The sequence below is a fragment of the Eulemur rufifrons genome, chromosome 23 (assembly GCF_041146395.1).
Source record: "Eulemur rufifrons isolate Redbay chromosome 23, OSU_ERuf_1, whole genome shotgun sequence".
Classification (NCBI taxonomy): Eukaryota; Metazoa; Chordata; class Mammalia; order Primates; family Lemuridae; genus Eulemur; species Eulemur rufifrons.
Genome location: NC_091005.1, coordinates 22,387,670 through 22,398,514, shown reverse-complemented (window position 1 = coordinate 22,398,514; position 10,845 = coordinate 22,387,670).

Here is a 10,845-nt window from a genome sequence, read left to right as displayed (position 1 = left end):
GTGATCCTTCCGTGTGGCTCCTGAGCAGATCATGAAAAGAAGCTGCAGGTGTTATCTTCAGCCCTCCAGAGCACCTATGGAGGGATGGATGGCCTGGCCCTGTCCAGGCTTAATGCACCTCCAAGGAAACAAATCACTTCTGTTGATAAACAAGATCCTGAAATGGACACAAATCAATTACAGAAGGCTTTTATGTGGTGATTCTTTCTGTGCAATAAATACCCCCTGGGTAGCTGTAGTTTTAAGCACTCAAAAGTATCAGAAAATCCATTCCCAAGCTTGGGTGCTACTGAATCTCTGTGGCCTCTAGTAGCTCACCCTATTCCTCAAGGGTGGTGCTGGTGACAGCTACAACATTATGCACCTTTACATGGCCTTGGGTGAAGGCAAGGGAGGCTGCCACCTACCTATGGGGTGGGATTTCAAGCCAAATTGGAATATTTTGTAGCCTCAAACTGGTGTTCCAATTCTACTTCAGAGGCCTGAAAAAAACTGCCTTCCTCCTCTCCCTTCCCTTACACATTCACTGGTACATAAACACTTACCTATGTATCTATATTTAGCAATTTTTTATTGAGCTTGAGGACTGGAGTCTGATTTTTTTTTTTTCTTGCTAAAATTCCTTTCTAAGGGACCTGGGGAATCATGCTTTACAAACCTTAAAATCTTGTTAAAACTGGTATTTTTTACTCAATACAATGTGGCTCCCTTTCCAACCTTGCACTAGAATGGCATCACAGGACAGACAGCAGATCTCCTTAACTTAAGCATTTATTCTTTCCTATTGACTCCAAATTTTTAGACAAAGCAGCTTAACTCTCTCAACCAATTGCCAACTAAAGAATCCCTAACCCACCTATGACTTGTAAGCCCCTGCTTCAAGATGTCCTACCTTTGGGGCTGAACCAATGTATAATATACCTTCCATGTATTGATTTATGATCTTACCTACAATTCCTATCTCCCTAAAATGTATAAAACCAAACTGTAACCTGACCACCTCAGGCACACTTTCTCAGGACCTCTTGAGACTGTGTCTTCCCAGCTCATGGTCACTCATATTGGTTCAGAATAAACCTCTTTAAATATTTTGGCAGAATTTGTTTTTTCTGTCATCAAGCTTCTATTCTATGTGAGGCAATATGTCAAGCATGGCATTGAGAAAGAGCACCAAGTCAGGCACGATCCTATAACATAATGAGACAGGGATTCTTCTGCTGATACTTGATTGCTTTAACGTGTGGATGGCAAACACATGGCACATATACTATCTATTCCTCACCCAGGGCAGACATCACTAATCAATCATGGCATGACACACAACTGTGCATAGATTTTGCCTAAGATTTCTCCTCAACACAGTTTTCCCTATAACAACTACCAATAAATCACAGTTGGCCCACAAGATGCGATATATTTGCCAGCTCTAGATTAAAGCTCTGTTCTCTGCTCCAGCTCTGTCTCATTTAGACCCTTTGGATAGTTCTTAGAGAATGAAGATCACCCGTGCTCCTGAGATTTGATGCTTATTTTCTAGAAATGCTCTTATTGGTGGAAGACATGTGCCACTAATTATGCTTTGTGTGAATTCTCCTTATAAACTGATATTTTCTAAATCATGGAACCAGAACATCTGGTAAGGCAATGTTGTCCCTTCTTTCTCCAAGATATTATCATGAAGTAGACTACAAACTTGAGAACAAAGCTGACATTTTAACAAATGGTTTTCTTTATTTAAAAAAAAAAAAAAAAAAAAAAGGTGTCTAAATGCATACTTGCAGGCTCCCTTGGGAAAGCCTTACTTTTTCCCAGGCTCCAAGATGTCAGAGATGACTCAGCAAGTGAGAAATGAACAATCAAGAGTCTCACACATGTACTTTCTCTCCATCCTGGGTGGGCTTGCTGTATCTGAGGCATGGTCTATAGAATGGGGCTGATCTTCCTAATGACAGTTCCAGCCACATCTGCTTAGAGAAAGCCCATCTTTGGGGTCTGCTAATATGGAGTGGAATTGCAAAAAGGACAAATCTGAAGTCCTGCAAAAGTATGAAATACTTTTCTCTAGTTCTCCTTAGGAACACAGTTGATTTTCCTTATTCACTGTAGTTACATCACTGTAAACACTAAATTAGCAAATATTGAGCCATTGCTCCTGGGGAAAATACAGAGTTAGGTTCCTACAAGCCTCTGATCACAACATTTTTGTCAACCCATCAACGTATAATCCTGTTTTATGTGGTTGCTATTTAAAAACACTTTATTTAATATATATATTTTGAGTCATTAACATTGAACTCACAGGCTACAGCATTATAACTTATGTCTGAACAAAGCTTATCTAACACAAGTAGTTCCTCCAGAGGACACATCATAGCTTTCTGTGCTTAGAAACACTACACAGCACTTTAGCACTACACGTGGAGTTGATTTTAAATAGTGAAATCACCAAGAAAAAGCACAAAAATGTGAAAAAGATGGCAGTAAATAGACTTCAAAAAGGATATTTGTTTGCAGTATGAAAGCTGAAACAAGGAGCATGGCCTTGTTTGACCTCAGTTGGGAATGTGTGTCAGAGGACTCAAATTTTCTACCATTTTGTGCATGTCCACCAATGACCGGGAAATGCTACAAATACTGATTTGGGGGTTACAAACAAATTTTACCAAGTAGGCAAATTTGCAAATCTGGAATCTGCAAAAAAAAATGAAGGCTGTGTATACTTAAGTTACTGTTGCGTTTTAGTTTAAGCTATGTACCGTCTCACACGAGGAGGTCAATAGAGTCTCCAAAGCTTCTAAAACTATTTTCAAATATTTGTTCCAAACACAGAAAAAATATACGGTGTTGCCACTCTTAGCTGTTGTGGATTTTTGTGTCCCACCACTTCCTGCTCCCAATGTATATCTAGGTTTAAAGTATACCTGTAGCAAATGCCTGCTTAAGAGTTCTTTGTGGATTATTTAAACTTCACTTTTCCTTTCTTTTCCCTAAGCTGGCATTTAAGCATTTCCGTGGCACTCATTACCATTATTTGTTTACTTTGAACAGTTTTTGCTAATTCAGATCAGTTAAGCAGAGTCCGAGGTGAGGTGAGAGAACTTCTCCCCTTTAGAGTATCTAAACCCTTGTGACCTAAGTTTTGTGTCCCATCTTGCTCCTTTCTCTGGAGGGAGACTCCGGAGCTCACTGAGGAGAGTGACCCATTTGAAAGGGGAGCCCTGTCAGATGATCTCGCAGTACCAAGGAGCAACAGGTATGGACCCCACCATCCTTGAACTTCTCAGGCCCCTGTGACTGGAGAAGGGATTATTCTATCTTGCATTCTGGGGAACATTTCTCAGGATGGGGGCAAATGAGAAGCCTCTAGGAAGAAATACACCCCATGAGTCTGTAATAGCATTTACTTAAGCTAGTAGGAAGAGGGACTATGACCGGGTTGGGTGCTGCAATAGTCCTGGCCAGAACTGTTGTCTTTTCATCTGTGGAGTATGTTGGGCCAAGGGTAGTAAGAGCCTAGACAATGAACTGTTGTCATATCAGGGTGTCTTCCGACTTACTCCAACTTGGTGTCCCAACCTGGAGCCTTCATGTCAGCTGAAAATCTAACAGGTAAAGTCCCAAGAATGACTTTCCCATTGGGAGGTGGAGATGGTAGTCTGTCACTGGGAATCTGTCTAGTTTGGCCTTGTAGTACCCCAAGATCCATTCCCTGGATGATAAGTACTATTGGAATGACAGAAGGAATTTCATAAAAAGGAAACTCAAAAGGAACTGTTACATTGCGGTACTATGTGCCTGGAACAATGCTAGGCACATAGTAGGCACTACATTAATATAAATTTAATGGAATTGAAAATATCTATTAAGGAAAAAAGAAAAATCCCTGGCAGTTTGCTACAGATAGATTTTCACTATAGGCAAAGTGTTGGTGAGGTCAAAACAGTAGCACTAGTTCTTTAAACAATTTGTGCAGGTATCCATGGGCAGATGTTTGGGAAGAAAGCCAAACATGAAGATTATCTTTAGCCACTATCTATTCCCATCCTCCTCCTCTTACACACACTAGACTTGCACAAAATATTGGTGTGGTCCAAGATAAAACATTGAAGTGGGGAGGGAAAGGAGATCTTTGTATTAAGTGCAGCCTGGAACTGTACTATGGAGTTTTTTCCTATATAGAAAACCACTTATGCCAAGCTTTTCTCCATTTCCCATGTTGATCGCATTTGGTTAGCTGCTGCTTCTTCCAACTCTGTGTGATTCACTTTGCCAACTGCACAAAGCAGACATTTTCCAGTCTAATGAACGGGTTCACCTGGATAGGCTGCTGTGTGTTTTGTTTAATTTCTCATCAAATCTTCTGGTAGCAAAATTCCATATTCATTGTTTCAAAAATGACAGGAATCCTAGTAAGTCTCAAAAGTCCCTGCATGCATAAGCTTTCTCCAGTAAATGGGCTTAACAAATGTCCACAAATTAGATGTTCCATTCTGTATTCTGCTTGCATTTGTCATTTTATCTTTATCACATCATTTGGCACACAAAATGGATTAGTACTAAGGTATTTCTGTTAATGTAAGTACTAAGTATGCAAGTTTCCTATACAGTACCATTGAGTTGCTGCTATTATAGCTCACATATCAAATGGCTAAAAGTTACCAGTTAGGAATTATGACAGAATGACCCTGAGAACTTAAACCATGTAAATTATAACATGTGAGCTGTCAGGTGTGTGTTCACCTGTACAGACTGTGCAAAACAATGGATTTATTTACATGGGCATGTAGTCTACTCACATTTTTATTATCTAACAATTTTCCATAAAATAGCAACTAATTCGTAAACACTGCCAGCATGTTTTCTAACAGGTTTGTGATTTTTTTGAGAATGTATTTTGTTTTTATGTTTTGTTGTGATTCCCTTTTTTGTTTTAAGTGTAGACCTTTACATAAAGTTACAGTTTTTAAAGTTTTTCCTTTCTCGAGAAAGGAAATATGAACTAAGTTTTTACATGACAACTGGCATGTGAAAGAGGAAAAATTTGAAGGAAGATGCTTTAAAGAGGAAGTCAAAGATTAATTATCAGGCTGTGAGAATTTTTTTTCCTATGGGATACATGATTTTGAATAAGAAAGTATTTCTCCCAAAATTGCAAGTAGGCAAAGTACTGATAAGGTTAGCTTTGTGTTATATGTTCCTATAAAAAGGAAAATAAATACTATAATATAAAACAGGAAAAAGCTTTTATGATGAGTTTTATAAGTAGATTTCTTACAAGATGACTTTCTCTCTAGCTATATTCTTACCACTTCAAATAGATGTGATTTGAATAAATTTTATATGGTAAATAATCAGTAAAAATGATGTTTTAAGGAAAACAAAGTCTAAAGTCAAGCAGTCCAGATTTGGTAGGAGACCTTATGGTCATCAGCCTCCTTCTATCTCAATGGTCCATCAACCTGCACGTTCCCCTCATGGGCTAACAATGGCTGCTGTAGCGGCAGCCCTCATGTTCACATCCCAAACAGTACAAAGGACAAAAGAGTCTTCTTCTAGTGGAGTTGTATCTCATGAAGTAGACTTTCTATATGTTCCAGGCTATAATTTACAGTCAGAACTTCCTCACCTGGTTCCATTTGGCTGCAAGAGAAGCTGAGAAATCTAGTCGTTCAACTGGGCATGTTGCTGCTCTGAGAGAATTTAGAGCTCAGTTATTAGGGTAGGAAAGGAGGGTGAATATTGGGAAGTAGCTAGAAGTTTCTGCTAGAAGGGAAGAAAAATGAGATAGAACTTCCCTGCCTTCATGGGGCTCACAGTGGAGACACACGTTATTGAAAGAACCATACTCCACCCCAGTGAAATCACAGCCGGGTTAACTGGGATGAGAACCTGTAATAAGGAGATGTGAGAACTGAGCTGAACTCTAACAGCAGAGCGGTAGAAAAGAGAAGGCGACGCCTCCCAAGAGTGGAGGGAGGTGTGAAGCAGCCCAGTCAGGTGAGCAGTCACCTGACCCCGGCGCCCTGCCAATGAAAGGTGCTGGTGCTCCTTCTAGGAACCTTGGGGAGTATTTGCCAGAGTGGGGACAGGGATTCCATGGCTGGATTTCTACCTTGGAAACCTTGTGGCTGTTGATGAGATGTGGAGAGGGGGCTTTCAGGTGGGGGTTATTGCAGAAATTCATGCGGGAGTGTGGTCACTCAGATTAGGGGAGTGAAGGTGAAAATGAAGGAAAATGGGTAGTTTCCAAAGCAGTCTGCCTGCCCTGAAAAACTCAGGGTGTAAAGCAAGTGCTTTCTCCTGGGAGAACCACACTGTGGGACATTTCCTTCAGCCTAGAGAAACAATCATTTCTTATCTCGGCTTCCACCTGCCTAATCTTAGGTGGCCAGGCACACTTATGAGGAAATTGGGCAGCATTTAGAGACATGGGCTCCCTGCGGTCCATAGCATCATTAAATAATAGGTCCGAGGGGGTCCTTGGGAGGAAAACCACCAGGTCTACCTGAGGCTTGTGATTATTCTCTTCCTGGCCCCCTGCTGGGTTTCTGTGGGAGGCAGTGCAGCTCAGGCTGGTGTGCATAGCAGCTGGCAGGGCTCTGGGACAAGATGTCTGCAGCCAGTGGGAGGAGAGGGGGTGGGGAGACCACAAGGAAGGGGTACTCATTGTTTTACCTGCAGCCATTGCCTGGCCCAAAGCAGGCCCTCAATATATTTAATATGTATGAAATGGAAGGATTAATGCACTGATTGTCCTATCAGTGATCTGGAAAAGTAGTTGGGAAGAAAAAAAGGGAGATAATGGGCACCTCAGGCACAAAAGAGTAGGTCAGGAAGACCGTTCCTGGCAGAGGGAAATGCTGGTCCCTAAGTCCTAATGCTAGATTTGCTGCATATTTATAACCAGCAGCCACTAATCTTGTTTTCTCCTAGCTAATAAACAGTGATCTCTGCCAGTGTTCTGAGTTGCAAGCAACACAAAAAATATTTTGCTATGTGAAGTGAAACATAAAGAAGGAAATTGGGGTTCACAAGATGGATGAGATGATGGCAGACTCAAGTTGGAAAATGGACAAAAACCAAGACAGTCTCAGAGGACCAAGAGGCAGCATCTGTTGGCAAACCAGCCTGACAAGGATGCTACCACTGTGCGCCTGTATTCTGCTACAGCTGCCATTAATGAATCCTAACCATGCCTTTTTCCAGGCTCCATTCAATCCTGATTGACCAAGTCTAGGACAAAAGTCTACTCTCTGCTTTCAGAGAATCTCCTTGCTGTAGCTTCCATATTAGGAGGCAGGGTACCAAGTGCCACCAATATCACAAAATCTGGAGAAGGAGATGGGTACTGGATTGTCAGGAAAGGAGAACCATCTGCCACAGACAATATCAGCATGCCCTTCCCAGCATTGTGGTGCATAAGGATGTGGTTATGTTAGTATTAGTTCATTGAGAGTAAGGGGATCCCCTTCTGTTCTGTTCTTTTTTTTTTTCCCCTTTACAATCTTGTTGCCCACACCCATTGCATAATATTTCTCTTTGCAAACTGCACATCTCAAGTAAAGAGTTGTTGAATGAATAAAATTGCTTTCATCTGTCATCTTGCAAATGTGTTCATGGAAAAATTAAAAAAGAAAGTCTAGATTGCTTTGTAACTCCATTATCTTCCCTTTTCTTTCCCCATTTACCCTCCAGGTTTATCTTTCTCAAAGTTTAAGCCAATTATGGCTTTGAGACCTTCTCCCAAACATCACCCCATTAGCCTCCACTCAGGCTGCAGTGAAAGTCATGAGACAGAAGGATTCTGCCATGGGCCCCTCCCACCGTTTTCCTCCCAGTTCCACAATGCAATTGCACCACCCAGCAATTTATCCTCTTTGTGAATGATGCCTGAATAACTTGCCTTTTGAATGGTTCTGATTAAAGGATGAAAGAATTGCATTCTGTAATTTGCAAATTCATAATATTCACAAAGAAATGAACCTTGTGAAGTTAAAACTCCATTAAAAAATATACCCTGAAAGACCTACAAGTTACAAGGCTGATTTTGACAGACAGCTTCTACTGCCTTTGACATTTCAGTAATGACCCCAGAACTGCCACGGACCTATCTGCACACTCAGTAAAGTGACAGTATGATGAATTTTTTCCCCTATTAAAATGTGGTGGGAACAAGTGGGAGTGAGCAAGAAAAGGGAGGAAGGGACGAAGGGAGGAAGGGAGGGAAGGAAGGGAAGGGGGAAAGGAAGGAAAAAGGAGGGAGGGAATGAGGGAGGGAGAGGAAAAAAGCAAAATAAGGTATAGTACACAGAATAATGGCTCCCAAAAATGTTTGCCTACAAACAGAACTTGACAATATGTTACGTTATATGGCAGGGAGAATTAAGGTGGCAGATGGAATTAAGGTTGCTAATCAGCTGACCTCAAAATAGGGAGATTATCTTGGATTGTCTGAGTGGACCTCATGTAATCACAAGGGTTCTTAAAAGTGGAAGAGAAAGACAGAAAGAGAGTCAGAGGAGATGTGACCACAATAATGGGGTCTAAAAGATGCAACACTGTTGGCTTTGAAGATGAAAGAAGGGGCCACAAGCCAGGGAATGTGAGTGCTTCAGGTGAAAAAAGCAAGGAAAGAGATTCTCCCGTGGAGCCTCCAGAAGGAACCAGCTCTACCTACCAACACCCCAATTTTAGCCCAGTAAGACCCATATTGGATTTCAGACCTACATAACTATAATGTAGTATTAATATTAATAAATTCATGTTGTTTTAAGCTACCTAGTTTGTGGCAATTTGTTACAGCAACCATAGAAAATTAATACACGAGACACGGAGACAAAGGAAGGCAGCATTTCTTGATAATATCCATGGACCAGGCACTGAGCTGAGAGAATTCATATGAGATACTTTTTTGGGCTCCTGTGGAGCATTAGAGAAATTTGGAGCAGATTCTCTCCTGAACAACTGAGCTCACTTGGACTTCAAGGAAGGAATGGCCATCCCTAGATAGAAATGTAAAGGCAAAGGTTAGGGTGTTTTTCAGATGGTAAAAGGAGATCATGCATAGTAAAAAAATAAATAAAAATCTTGTTTGTGAAACAGGAGCTGAGATCAAGTATCACTGGGAACAGTAAATATGGAACCCCCCCCCCCCCCCCCCGCCGCCCCTTGTGTAACACACACAGTGCTTAAGCATTTACCATCAGCTGGGTACTGCCCACATGAAAATTCAAATTTCAAGAGATGCTAAATTCCAGTCAGGCCACAATGAGATACCACTCCATACCCATTAGGATGGCTATGATTAAAAAGACAGACAACAACAAGTGTTGGCAAGGATCTGGCAAAATTAGAATCCTCATTCATTGCTAATGGAATTGTAAAATGGTGCAGTCACTTTAGAAAACAGTCTGGTGGTTCCTCAAAAAGTTAAACTCAGAGTTACTATATGATCCAGCAATTCTACTCTTGGGTATTTACCTAAGAGAAATGAAAATGCATCCACATAAAAATTTGTTCACAAATGTTCTCATAGCAGCATTATTCTTCATAGCCAAAGGTAAGAACCTAAATTTCCATCAAGCAATGAATAGATAAATAAAATCTGGCATATCCATAACATAGAATATTATTCAGCCACAAAAAAGAATGAAGTACTGCTACAACATGGATGAATCTTGGAAACATTACACTAAGTGAAAGAAGCCAGTCACAAAAGGCCACATATTGTATGATTCCATTTATAGGAAATGTCCATATAGGCAAATCTATAGAGCCAGAAAGCAGATTAGTGTCTCCCCGGGCTGGGGGAGAATGAATATACTAAGGGGTGATAGTTAAGGGCAAGGGGTTTCTCTTTGAAGTGATGAAAATGGTCCAATATTGATTTCAGGGACAGTTATACAAATCTGTAAATATAGCAAAAAAAAAAATTGAATTGTACACTTTAAATGCTTAAATTGTGTGGTATGTGAATTATATCTCAATAAGGCAGTCACAAAAAAAAAAAACAAAAAACCACGAAACAAAAACCTAAGCAGGACCAGCATAAAACACCAGAGTTGGGATCAGGGCCTAGCAGAGACAGCACAGGCTGATGTTGGATGCCAGGAAGGTTTTCCTGGGGTAATTCTTGCTATGAAGAGTTGCTGACTTGAAGATTCTCGGTAAGGCTGATGGCCAAACCCCAGCGGGAAGACTTTCTTCCTTAATCTGAGACACTTGACAAAGCTGAAGCCAATAGCTCAGAGACCCTCAACTGTGTGGTCTCCTTTGCGATCCCAGGATTCTGTTAGTTCTGAGACTGCAGCAGGTCAGTTCCTGCAGGGTGAGAAATGGCTCCAAATGGAACTGCCCAAATGCACTTTATTGTGGTTGCCTTAAACCTCGTGTGCAATAACCGTCTCAACCTTTCAGTTATTCAGAAATTGGGGCTGTGGAGGCCTTGTTGGAATGGGGTTGGGCTTATAGTGCTTACAGGAAAAGGCATTCTAGTGGCCCCTTTTCTGGCTACTTTCGAGGTTCCAATGCTTTAGGAACACAAAAGAAGGAGAAGAAAAAGGAGAAGGGGAAGAGGAGAAAAAAGCAAGAGAGGGGAGTAGGAGGAAGAGAGGCACTGGTCTCTGTGATTACACCACATCTGAGGCCACCCTGAGGTGGAAGCCCTTGGAGGACAGGCCATGTCCACATGCTCACTGCTCAGAGAGTTTAAGAGGCTTGTCCAAGGTCACCTTCTGCTCCTGAGCACAAATGGGAGAGCAGCTCATTTCCAAGCACTCTCTCTTGCCATGCTGGCAGCTGCATGGGAACTATCTTAAAGCAGTGACAGCTTCTTGCTTGCCTCCT